The following is a 13,274-nucleotide window of genomic DNA, read 5'->3' as shown; positions in this document are numbered from 1 at the left end:
CTGCTAGACCTCCTTTACCAGCTTGCCTTATTCTCTGTGGTTTGGATCCACGATTGGGGGTCACCTAGAGTCCTAGAGCCTGGAAGTATTCTATTAAGCAGGTTGTCAGTCTGTTTGCTGAGCCTCATGGTTTGCTGAGATTCTATAATGGGGTGAATCATTAAGAAAAAACAAAACACTAGCTATGTTAGCATCTGCTGTCCTCACACGTCCCCAGGAAACAAGGCCAGCACTGGATTTCTAAAGACCCACTGGAAGGAACTGTGATGGTGACAGGAAACACTTTTGGGCAGGGAACGCGAGAGTGGCCACACCTGAGAGGAAGTTTGAGCATTATACAAGATTGAAAGCAGGGTGGAGATGGGGGGCCAGAGGCTAATGTCCTAAAGAACACCCCAGATGGGAGGATGGTTGCAGGATGCCATGCCCATGTGCCATGGGGAACTCTCCTGGGAGGGTTTCTGGGTCCCCCTGCAGAGCAGCACCCACAAGATAAAAGGTAGAGACCACGGTTCAGCACTGAGCTTGGGCTCAGAGGTCTATGAGGCAATTGGGCCAACAGTGTGTGCTTCGAATTTACTCATTCAGTATTCAACACATATATGCCTACTGTGTGCCAGGCACAATCCTAAGCTTTGAAATTTTTAAGCATGGTTATGATCATTTACACATTGTAAGGTGAGTATCACTATGCCATTTTACAAATGAGAAAACTCAGGCTCAGATAAGTGTCTTGGCCGAGGTGATACAGCTGTAAGCAGCCATCTAGGATCAAAAACCTGGTATGACTGACTTCAAGGCCAATATTCTGTTTTTTTTTTTTCACTCTTTAAAAAAAAATTTTTTTTAAATAATTTTCATTGTGCTTTAAGTGAAAGTTACAGATCAAGTCAGTCTGTCACATATTAGCTTATATACACCTTACTACATACTCCCATTTACTCTCCCCCTAATCAGTCAGCCTGCTCCCTTCTTCCAGTCTCTCCTTTCACGACCATTTTGCCAGTTCCTAAACCTCTCTACCCTCCCATCTCCCCTCCAGACAGGAGATGCCAATACAGTCTCAAGTGTCCACCTGATACAAGTAACTCATTCTTCATCAGCATCTCTCTCCAACCCATTGTCCAGTCCCTTCCATGTCTGATGAGTAGTCTTCGGGAATGGTTCCTGTCCTGGGCCAACAGATGGTTTGGGGACCATGACCGCCGGGATTCTTCTAGTCTCAGTCAGACCATTAAGTATGGTCTTTTTATGGGAATTTGGGGTCTGCATCCCACTGTTCTCCTACTCCCTCAGGGGCTCTCTGTTGTGCTCCCTGTCAGGGCAGTCGTCGGTTGTGGCCGGGCACCATCTAGTTCTTCTGGTCTCAGGATGATGTAAGTCTCTAGTTCATGTGGCCCTTTCTGTCTCGGGCTGATAGTTATCGTGTGACCTTGGTGTTCGTCATTCTCTTTTGATCCAGGTGGGATGAGACCAATAGATGCATCTTAGATGGCCGCTTGTTAGCATTTAAGACCCCAGAAGCCACAGTTCAAAGTGGGATGCAGAATGTTTTCATAATAGAGTCTATTATGCCAATTGACTTAGAAGTCCCCTTAAGCCATAGTCCCCAAACCCCGCCCTTGCTCCGCTGACCTTCGAAGCATTCAGTTTATCCCGGAAACTTCTTTGGTTTTGGTCCAGTCTAATTGAGCTGACCTTCCCTGTATTGAGTATTGTCCTTCCCAAAGTAGTTCTTATCTACTAACTAATCAGTAAATAACCCTCTGCCACCCTCCCTTCCTCCCCCCTCTCGTAACCACAAAAGAATGTGTTCTTCTCAGTTTATACTATTTCTCAAGAACTTATAATAGTGGTCTTATACAGTATTGGTCCTTTTGCATCTGACTAATTTCACTCAGCATAATGCCTTCCAGGTTCCTCCATGTTATGAAATGTTCCACAGATTTGTCACTGTTCTTTATCAACGCGTAGTATTCCATTGTGTGAATGTACCATAATTTATTTAATCATTCATCTATCGATGGACACCTTGGTTGCTTCCAGCTTTTTGCTATTGTAAACAGTGCAACAATAAACATGGGTGTGCATATATCTGTTCGTGTAAAGGCTCTTATTTCTCTAGGGTATATTCCGAGAAGTGGGATTTCTGGGTTGTATGGTAGTTCTATTTCTAACTTTTTAAGAAAATGCCAGATAGATTTCCAAAGTGGTTGTACCATTTTACATTCCCACCAGCAGTGTATAAGAGTTCCAATCTCTCCGCAGCCTCTCCAACAGTTATTATTTTGTGTTTTTTGGATTAATGCCAGCCTTGTTGGAGTGAGATGGAATCTCATGGTAGTTTCAATGTGCATTTCTCTAATGGCTAATGATCGAGAGCATTTTCTCACGTGTCTGTTAGCTGCCTGCATATCTTCTTTAGTGAAATGTGTGTTCATATCCTTTGCCCACTTCTTGATTGGGTTGTTTGTCTTTTTGTGGTTGAGTTTTGACAGAATCATGTAGATTTTAGAGACCAGGCGCTGGTCAGAGATGTCATAGCTGAAAATTTTTTCCCAATCTGTAGGTGGTCTTTTTACGCTTTTGGTGAAGTCTTTAGATGAGCATAGGTGTTTGATTTTTAGGAGCTCCCAGTTATCGGGTTTCTCTTCATCATTTTTGGTAAAGTTTTGTATTCTGTTTATGCCTTGTATTAGGGCTCCTAACGTTGTGCCTATTTTTTCTTCCATGATCTTTATCGTTTTAGTCTTTATGTTTAGGTCTTTGATCCACTTGGAGTTAGTTTTTGTGTATGGTGTGAGGTATGGGTCCTGTTTCATTCTTTTGCAAATGGATATCCAGTTATGCCAGCACCATTTGTTAAAAAGACTATCTTTTCCCCAATTAACCGACACTGGGCCTTTGTCAAATATCAGTTGCTCATATGTGGATGGATTTATATCTGGGTTCTCAATTCTGTTCCATTGGTCTATGTGCCTGTTGTTGTAGCAGTACCAGGCTGTTTTGACTACTGTGGTTGTATAATATGTTCTAAAATCAGGTAGAGTGAGGCCTCCCACTTTCTTCTTCTTTTTCAGTAATGCTTTACTTATCCAGGGCTTCTTTCCCTTCCGTATGAAGTTGGTGATTTGTTTCTCCATCACATTAAAAAATGTCATTGGAATTTGGATCGGAAGTGCATTGTATGTATAGATGGCTTTTGGTAGAATAGACATTTTTACTATGTTAAGTCTTCCTATCCATGAGCAAGGTATGTTTTCCCACTTATGTAGGTCCCTTTTAGTTTCTTGCACTAGTACTTCGTAGTTTTCTTTGTATAGGTGTTTTACACCTTTGGTAAGATTTATTCCTAAGTATTTTATCTTATTGGGGGCTACTGTGAATGGTATTGATTTGGTGATTTCCTCTTCGATGTTCTTTTTGTTGGTGTTGAGGAATCCAAGCGATTTTTGTATGTTTGTCTTGTAACCTGAGACTCTGCTGAACTCTTCTATTAGTTTCAGAAGTTTTCTGGAGGATTCGTTAGGGTTTTCTGTGTATAAGATCATGTCATCTACAAATACAGATAATTTTACTTCTTCCTTGCCAATCTGAATGCCCTTTATTTTTTTGTCTAGCCTAATTGCTCTGGCTAGGACCTCTAGCACAATGTTGAATAAGAGCAGTGATAAAGGGCATCCTTGTCTGGTGCCCGTTCTCAAGGGAAATGCTTTCAGGCTCTCTCCATTTAGAATGATGTTGGCTGTTGGTTTTGTATAGATGCCCTTTATTATGTTGAGGAATTTTCCTTCAATTCCTATTTTGCTGAGAGTTTTTATCCTGAGTGTATGTTGGACTTTGTCAAATGCCTTTTCTGCATCAATTGATAAGATCCTGTAGTTTTTGTCTTTTATTTATATGGTGGATTACATTAATGGTTTTTCTAGTATTAAACCAGCCTTGCATACCTGGTATAAATCCCACTTGGTGGTAGTGGTGGATTATTTTTTTGATATGTTGTTGAATTCTATTGGCTATAATTTTGTTGAGGATTTTTGCATCTATGTTCATGAGGGATATAGGTCTGTAATTTTCTTTTTTTGTGGTTTCTTTACTTGGTTTTGGTAGCAGGGATATGGTGGCTTCATAGAATGAGTTAGGTAGTATTCCATCATTTTCTATGCTTTGAAATACCTTTAGTAGTAGTGGTGTTAACTCTTCTCTGAAAGTTTGGTAGAACTCTGCAGTGAAACCATCCGGGCCAGGGCTTTTTTTTGTTGGGAGTTTTTTCTTTACCTTTTCAATCTGTTTTTTTGTTAGGGGTCTATTTAGTTGTTCTACTTCTGATTGTGTTAGTTTAGGTAGGTAGTGTGTTTCTAGGAATTCATCCATTTCTTCTAGGTTTGCAAATTTGTTAGGGTATAATTTTTCGTAATAATCTGATATGATTCTTTTATTTTTACTTGGGTCTGTTGTGATATGGCCCATCTCGTCTCTTATTCAGGTTATTTGTTTCCTTTCCTGTATTTCTTTAGTCAGTCTGGCCAATGGTTTATCAATTTTGTTAATTTTTTCAGAGAACCAGCCTTTGGCTTTGTTAATTCTTTCGATTGTTTTTCTGTTCTCTATTTCATTTAGTTCAGCTCTAATTTTTATTATTTGTTTCCTTCTGGTGCCTGTTGGATTCTTTTGTTGCTCTCTTTCTATTTGTTCAAGTTGTAGGGAGAGTTCTCTGATTTTGGCTATTTCTTCTTTATGTATGTGTGCATTTATTGATATAAATTGACCTCTGAGCACTGCTTTTGCTGTGTCTCAGAGGTTTTGATAGGAAGTGTTTTCATTCTCATTGCATTCTATGAATTTCTTTATTGCCTCCTTAATGTCTTCTATAACCCAGTCTTTTTTGAGCAGGGTATTGCTCAGTTTCCAAGTATTTGATTTCTTTTCCCTGATTTTTCTGTTATTGATTTCCACTTTTATGGGCTTGTGGTCTGAGTAGGTGCTTTGTAATAATTTGATGTTTTGGATTCTGCAAAGTTTTGTTTTATGACCTAATATGTGGTCTATTCTAGAGAATGTTCCATGTGCGCTAGAAAAAAAAGTATACTTTGCAGCTGTTGACAGGTGGAGTGTTTTGTATAGGTCTATGAGGTCAAGTTGCTTGATTGTAGCAATTAGGTCTTCTGTGTCTCTATTGAGCTTCTTACTGGAAGTCCTTCCTATCCTTCTCCAAAAGTGGTGTTGAAGTCTCCTACTAAAATTGTGGAGGTGTCTATCTCACTTTTCAGTTCTGTTAAAGTTTACGTATCTTGCAGCCCTGTCATTGGGTGCATAAATATTTAATATGGTTATGTCTTCCTGATCAATTGTCCCTTTAATCATTATGTAGTGTCCTTCTTTGTCCTTTGTGGTGGATTTAACTTTGAAGTCTATTTTGTCAGAAATTAATATTGCTACTCCTGCTCTTTTTTGATTATTGTTTGCTTGATATATTTTTTTCCATCCTTTGAGTTTTAGTTGTTTGTGTCTATAAGTCTAAGGTGTATCTCTTGTACGCAGCATATAGACGGATCATGTTTCTTTATCCAGTCTGAGACTCTCTGTCTCTTTATTGGTGCATTTAGTCCATTTACATTCAGCGTAATTATAGATAAGTATTTTTATGAATTTAGTGCTGTCATTTTGATGCCTTTTTGTGTGTGTTGTTGACAATTTCATTTTTCCACTTATTTTTTTGTGCTGAGACGTTTTTCTTTGTAAATTGTGTGTTCCTCATTTTCATAGTAGTTGAATTTATGTTTGCTGAGTTGTTATGTTTTTCTTGGTTTTTATTTTGAGTTAAAGAATTGTTAGACCTCTTTGTGGTTACCTTAATATTTACCCCTAATTTTCTAAGTAAAAACCTAACTTGTATCGTCCTATATCGCCTTGTTTTCCTCTCCATATGACAGTTCTATGCCGCCTGTATTTAGTCCCTCTTTTTGATTATTGTGATCTTTTACACAATGATTCCCTGTTTTGAGCATTTTTTCTTTTTAAAATTAATCTTAATTTGTTTTTGTGATTTCCTTATTTCAGTTGATATCAGGATGTTCTGTTCTGTGACCTTGTGTTGTGTTGTTATCTGATGTTATTGATTTTCTGACCAATTTCCTTTAGTATTTCTTATAGCTTTGGTTTGGTTTTTGCAAATTCTCTAAGCTTGTGTTTATCTGTAAATGTTTTAATTTTGCCTTCATATTTTAGAGAGTTTTACTGGATAAGTGATCCTTGGCTGGCAGTTTTTCTCCTTCAGTGCTCTATATATGTCATCCCATTGCCTTCTTGACTGCATGGTTTCTGCTGAGTAGTCTGAACTTATTGATTCTCGTTTGTAGGAGACCTTTCTTTTATCCCTGGCTGCTTTTAAAATTTTCTCTTTATCTTTGGTTTTGGCTAGTTTGATGATAATATGTCTTGGTGATTTTGTTTTTGGGTCAATCTTATATTGGTTTCGATGAGCATCTTGAATAGATATCGTTTCATCTTTCATGATGTCAGGGAAGTTTTCTGCCAACAGATCTTCAACTATTCTCTCTGTATTTTCTGTTATCCCTCCTTTTTTGGAACTCCAATCACATGCAAGTTATTCTTCTTGATAGAGTCCCACATGATTCTTAGGGTTTCTTCATTTTTTAAAATTCTTTTATCTGATTTTTCTTCAACTATTTTGGTGTCAATTGCTTTATCCTCCACCTCCCCCACTCTGCATTCCAATTCCTCTGACTTCCTACTGAGTTGTCTAATTCTGTAATTTTACCGTTAGTCTTTTGGATTTCTGAATGCTGTCTCTCTATGGATTCTTGTAGCTTATTAATTTTTCCACTATGTTCTTAAATAATCTTTTTGATTTCTTCAACTGCTTGATCAGTGTGTTCCTTGGCTTTTTCTGTAGATTGCCTTATTTCATTTTTGAGGTCATCCCTGATGTCTTAAAGCATTCTGTAAATTAGTTGTTTATATTCTGCATCTGGCAATTACAGGATTGTATCTTCACTTGGGAAAGATTTTGGTTCTTTAATATGGGGAGTTGTAGAAGCAATCATGGTCTGCTTCTTTATGTGGTTTGATATTGACTGCTGTTTCCGAGCCATCTATAAGATATTGTAACGATTTATTTTATATTTGCTCACTGAGTCTTATCTTGTTTTGGTTTCTTTCAATATACGTAGATGGGCTACTAGATTGTGCTGTCTTGATTGTTATAGCCTTTGAATCACTTATGTCCTCTTATCAGCTGGTTTGGGCTGTTACCAGAAATATAAGCCTAAGAGTCCATTCACTATTCTTGAGTAGAATCTGATTTTGGGTCACCAAGTGTGTGGGGTAGACTGTCACCTATTCGCTTAGAGGAGTAGTGGTGATAGTTGTGTGCACCAGATTCTAGTAGCAGCAGGGGGTCACATTCCGGGGGGGCAGGATGCTGACAGGCTTCCCCCAAGTGCCAGTGAGGTAGGCGTTTCTCTATTCCTAAAGCACTTTGATGGGTGGGCTCTGGAGCTGTACCTTAGGCACCAAATGCATGTACCTCTACAGATTGGTAGATGTCACTATCCTCAGACCCCTATGGCAGGAGGTTCGGTGGTCTGGGTGGAGCTTCAGCCCTCAGTTCCCCGTTGTGGGCCATTGAGGGCTCTGTTTAATAGGTAGAGATATCAGACCTGGGAAACTTTTCTTTCCAGTAATCCGCTAAAACAATTACAGTCAGATCCCTATCAGAATTGCCTTTGCATTATAATAGCCACCTTGTTCCCTGTAGGGATGAAAGCCCAAGACTGTGGATCTCATATGCTTGACTGGAGCTGGTTCTGTATTTTTAGTCTAATTTCGGGAAGTCAGGGAAGGATTCTCGTTCCCTGGGTTTTTTGTAGCTGCTTCTCTCAGGCCAGGAGAATAGGTTAGGAAAAGACAAAAGAAACAAACAAACAAAAAAACCACAGAGCACTTCACTCTCTGGTCCAGGAAATTCCAATATTGATGAAGCTGCCTGGGAAGGGGAAGGGAGGGATCAGATAGATAGAAGAGAGTAGCACCCAGGAATATAGACAAAGTTACTTATCTTGCTTGGCGAGGACTGTTTTATCTGAGATTCCCGAGGGGCGGGTAGCCTGTGTGCATTGGCTGGGTCGAGATTGCCCCCAGGGGTCAGGCCCGCATCCTGTGCTTGTGCTGTCTAAGAAGCTGTGGTCAGTTCCTCCGCTCCCAGTCCAAAGCCAAGCGCCACGGTTCCCTGGCTGGGATGCTGCACTCCCAGCTCCAAAACCAGTTGCTGCCTCCCAGTGACTTCTCCACCTGTCAGCCGCGTCGCTGCGCAGCCTACGTGCACTGGCTGGGCTTCCCCCGCGGTCACTTCAGGGGGCTAGGGCTGCGTCCCATGTTTGCACCGTCTCAGGATGCCGTGCTTAGTTTCCCTGCGCCCAGTCCAAAACCCGGTGCCAAGGTTTTCTAACTTGGATGCTGGCTCCAGTCTCCGAAAACAGTCACTGCTTCCCTGTGGTTGCTTGTTGGTTCTCTCGTTAGCTCTGTTAGTGTGCAGTCTGCTTGTGCTGGCTGAGTCTGTACGGAGGTTACCCCAGGAGTTAGGGCTGTGTCCTGTGCCTGCCCTGCCTCAGCAAGCTGCTATCAGCCCCGCCACTCGGCACCAGGGAACCGTGAGGGCTCAAGGCTATAGAGTGGGTCGCGGATTCCAGAAGTGGTCGCTGGTTCAGGGCGCAGCTTTTCGCTCACCTGTCACTCAGGTCAACTCTTTAAATCTGTGTTTGATGGTCAGGGTTCGTAGATTGTCATGTATGTGATTGATTCACTTGTTTTTCTGAGTCTCTGTTGCAAGAGGGATCCGAGGTAGCATCTACTTAGTCAGCCATCTTGGCCCCGCCTCCAAAAAAATTTTTTTTATTGTACTTTAGATGAAGGTTTTTACAGAACAAACTAGTTTCTCATTAAACAGTACACACATTGTTTTGCAGCATTGGTTAACAATACCACGACATGTCAACGCTCTCCCTTCTTAACCCTGGGTTCCCCGTTACCAGCTTTCCTGTCCCCCCCTGCCTTCTAGTCCTTGCCCCTGGGCTGGTGTGTCCCTTTAGTCTTGTTTTGTTTTATGGGCCTGTCCAATCTTTGGATAAAGGGTAAGCCTCAGGAGTGACTTCATTACTGAGCTGAGAGGGTGTGTGGGGGCCATACCCTCAGGGTTTCTCTAGTTTCTGTCAGGCCAGCAAGCCTGGTCATTTTTTGTGAGTTAGAATTTTGTTCTACATTTTTCTCCAGCTCTGTCTGGAACCCTCTATGGTGATCCCTGTCAGAACAGTCAGTGGTGGTGGCCGGGCGCCGTCTAGTTGTACTAGACTCAATCTGGTGGAGGCCACGGTAGATATGGTCCATTAGTCCTTTGGACTAATCTTCCCCTTGTATCTTTAGTTTTCTTCATTATTCCTTGCTCCAGAATGGGTGAGACCAGTGGAGTATCCTGGATGGCCTCTTACAGGTTTTTAAGACCCCAGACACTACTCACCAAAGTAGAATGTAGGACATTTTCTTTATAAACTATGTTATGTCAATTGAGCTAGACGTTCCTGAGACCATGGTTCCCACAGTTCTCAGCCCAGCAATTCGGTCCCTCAGGGAGTTTGGATGTGTCTATGGAGCTTCCACAACCTTGGCAAGGCCAATATTCTTAAGAGCCCTAGTGGCGCAGTGGTTAAGAGCTCAGCTGCTAACTAAAAGGTCAGCAGTTTGAATCCACTAACTGCTCCTTAGAAACCCTATAGGGTAGTTCTACTCTGTCCTATAGGGTTGCTATGAGTTGGAATCCACTCGACAGCAATGGGTTAGGACCTGTCTTTCAGTTAGTCTGGACTCCTGGGCTTACTTTGCTGACTCCTGAAGCACTAGTTTTGCATGCCTCCCAAAACCCTTCTCGATAGTGGGTTATGCTCAAAGACTGGCTCTCATAGAAAGGAAAAAAAAAAAAAAAGGCAGGTTATGTAGAAAAAGTGTGCTGATTTCCATGGTGTAAATATTCCCACCATGGCAGGCTTCAAGCTACCATCAGTTTGACAGCTACCTTGAAACATTCCTGAATATTTAACAGTCAGCCCTCATGAGCCAGTGTTAGCAGTACCAGCACATGGCTGCTTCTATGCCTTTGAGCTCTAAGGGCCTTGCAGCCTGCTTGTCTGCCTGGTCTTTGGAATCTGACCACCAAAGTTCCAGTTAGGTCAACATGCAACCTTGAGTGTTCTGATTAATTGAGGGTTTTAACCTGTAATACTAACTCAAAAAACCATGTTTTTGGTGGGGGGAGGGGTAAGACATGCCTATAAAACCTGATGTTTCATGGATCACAGAAATAGAAGCAAAGTCATATTAAAGAAATGCACCAAATTTGTATGCATCTTCCTCATTTACCTCTAAGTAATAGTTAACATACTTTTAAGCTTATTCCAGAAATGTTAGTTATAAGCCAGTGACCATATAATAGGAGATGAAGTTGACAGAAGCCAGACTTCCCTCAGCACAGTATTTCTCAAACTAGGATCTACACGTTCTATCAGGATTTCAAAATATAATACGTATTTTCCATGGCAACCTTGAAAAACTTTAGCATTTGTGAAGATAAAACTTCTCTTTGTGCATGAAGATTTTGCAATTCACAGCAAAATAAGGTGTTAGTTTCTTATAGGGAATGAATTCTTGGGGAGAGGAGAGCAAGATATTTTCTCTTTAAAATGGGTGTGTATATGGGGACAGCGATGGTTCAGTAGTAGAATGCTTGCCTTCCATGCAGGAGACCTGGGTTCAATTCCCAGCCAAGGTACCTGATGCCCAGCGACCACCCATCTGTCAGTAGAGGCTTGCATGTTGCTCTGATGCTGAACAGGTTTCAATGGAGCTTCCAGACAAAAACAGACTAGGAAGAAAGACCTGGCAATCTGTTCTAAAAATCAGCCAATGAAAACCCTATGGATCACAACGGTCCAACCCTCTTGTGCATAGGGTTGCCATGAGTCAGAGGCTGACTGGATGGCAGCTAACAATAAAAAAAAGTTAATTATGAATGAGAAACCCTGTTCCATTCCTTAGAATCTGATCGTCTTAAAAAAAAAAATCCATCCTTCCATACCCACCCTTCCCTATTGTCTCCAGATTTTTTTTTCCTGATTCTTTGCAGCTTTATTCAGCTTCTTTTGTTTTCATACAAAGAGGCAACTGGTGACAACACCCAGCCCTCGCTATGTGACAGACCAGTGACAGCAGGCTAAATTGGCAATCTGTAATCTTCCAACCAATTTCACGTGGTTCACCAGAGCAGGGTGATCTGTGGGAATAGTATTTCCTAGCTGCTAATGACCAACTTCATTATCATGCTGCCCTAAGCTAACATTTTGCCTTTGGCTTATAATGGGAGTCATTAGATTCTAGAAAATTCTGTCTCTGTCCTGTTTCTAAATTTGATTTCTGGAGAATCAGAGAGAAAACAACTTCTGAGTTTTGTGTATAAAAAGCAAATGTCTGGATGAAATGAGAACTTGCCTCACCTCCTCGCTGCCTGTGCCCAGCCCCTGATTCTACTGGAAGAATCCAGGCTCCAGATGGACGGTGGAAGCACAAGCTCACTGCTCTAGTATGCTTGGAGCTTTCCATAGGAAATTAGCAAGAAACACTGACATTCTTTCCCTCTTCTTCTTTCCACTCTTCACTTCCCCCTGTAATGAAACTGCTTAAGCTTAGCACTTTAGCTCTCTCATGGGGGCAAAAGTGTTTGACGATTTCATTCTCTTGTGACCCTCAGATCAAAAAGAAAAGTCTCTTCTCTCCTTCACTTGCTTATTCCAAAAAGTGCTTCTCATCAAAGCTATTGTATTTCACTGAAGACGCAACTTTCTGAAACAAGATGTCCTGAAATGACAGTTCAAAGATGCATCCTTTCAAAACCGCCAAAGTGATACTTTAAAAAGAACCCAATCATATTGTAAGTGGATGCCATCCTATATTCAACAAAATAATTGTGGCACAATCAAATCGCAGGTTGCTAATGCCTCAGACATAAAATCATTCAATGAATCAAAATGAGGATCAAATCTTCCCTAAGTGGTCATTCTTTTGTTTAATGTGTGTGTTTCTTCTCCACAATGAACCCAGTAATGGAAGGTTTAAGTGGAAACGTTTGGTAGCAATTTAAAAATATTGATGAAGTGTTTTTGAGAGCACAGCAGTTACCATGCACTTCAGAGACACAATTTGATCAACTTCAGCAAATGCATGGCCTACAAGGCTCTGTGACAGGTGACATGGCACATGGATAGATGGTCCCTGCTCTCAGAGAGTTTGTAATCTACAGCTGAAGAGAAACAAGTATAGAAATAACCAGTACACAGACAATTGCCCATTTAACATATTTCCTGGCCTCCTCCCATGGGCCAGGGGTCTTGCTAAGATGATTGAGACACAGTGATGAGCCAAGGAGAACTGGCACTTCTTTTAATAAAAGGAGAATGCAAAGGGTTAAAATTTATTCCTTTAATATTTATTGAGCGTCTACTATACGCCAGCTACTGTTCTTGGAGCTGTGGATATGGCAGTGAACAAAACGAAGTCCCTGTTCTCATGGAAATTATGTTCTATTGGAAAGAGAGAAAATAAATAAGGATATAAAAAATTTTTTTTTCTTATACATAATATAATTTCAGGTAGTGGGAAGCGCTGTGAAGAAAATAGAGCAGGGTAAGTGGACTAAAGGTGAAGATGGGAGAGTATACTCTAGAAAAAGTGGTCAGGGAAAACCTCTCTAGGCAGAACTTGATCAGAAACCTGGTGGGAGGAAGGAGAGGACCTGCAAATCTCTTAGGAAATCAGGGCTTTGAACTGGTTTATTTTGGTTTGGATCCCTGCTGAGAACGTGTATTTACCCCCCAGATATACTGAATCAGACTTTACATTTTAACAAGATCTGCAGATGATTCTGATGGCTCCCCAAATGCTTCTTATGGATCCATGAGAATCACCTGGGGATTTTGTTAAACTGTAGATTCTGATTCAGTGTATCTGGTGGTGGGGGGCGGGGGGGCGGGGGAGGGCAGGGGGGGCGGGGGAGGGCGGGGCGGGGCGGAATGCAAGTTTTCCGAACCAAACCAGTTCAAAGCCCTGTAGGAAAGGGAATCCCAGGTAGAGGGAATAACAGATGCAAAGGCCCTGAGGTGAGAAGGAGCCAGAAAGTCAGTATGGCTGGAATAGCGTGAACCAGGGGAGAG

The sequence above is a fragment of the Loxodonta africana genome, chromosome 4, assembly GCF_030014295.1.
Source record: "Loxodonta africana isolate mLoxAfr1 chromosome 4, mLoxAfr1.hap2, whole genome shotgun sequence".
In the NCBI taxonomy this organism is placed as follows: domain Eukaryota; kingdom Metazoa; phylum Chordata; class Mammalia; order Proboscidea; family Elephantidae; genus Loxodonta; species Loxodonta africana.
This window is presented reverse-complemented; position numbering follows the sequence as displayed.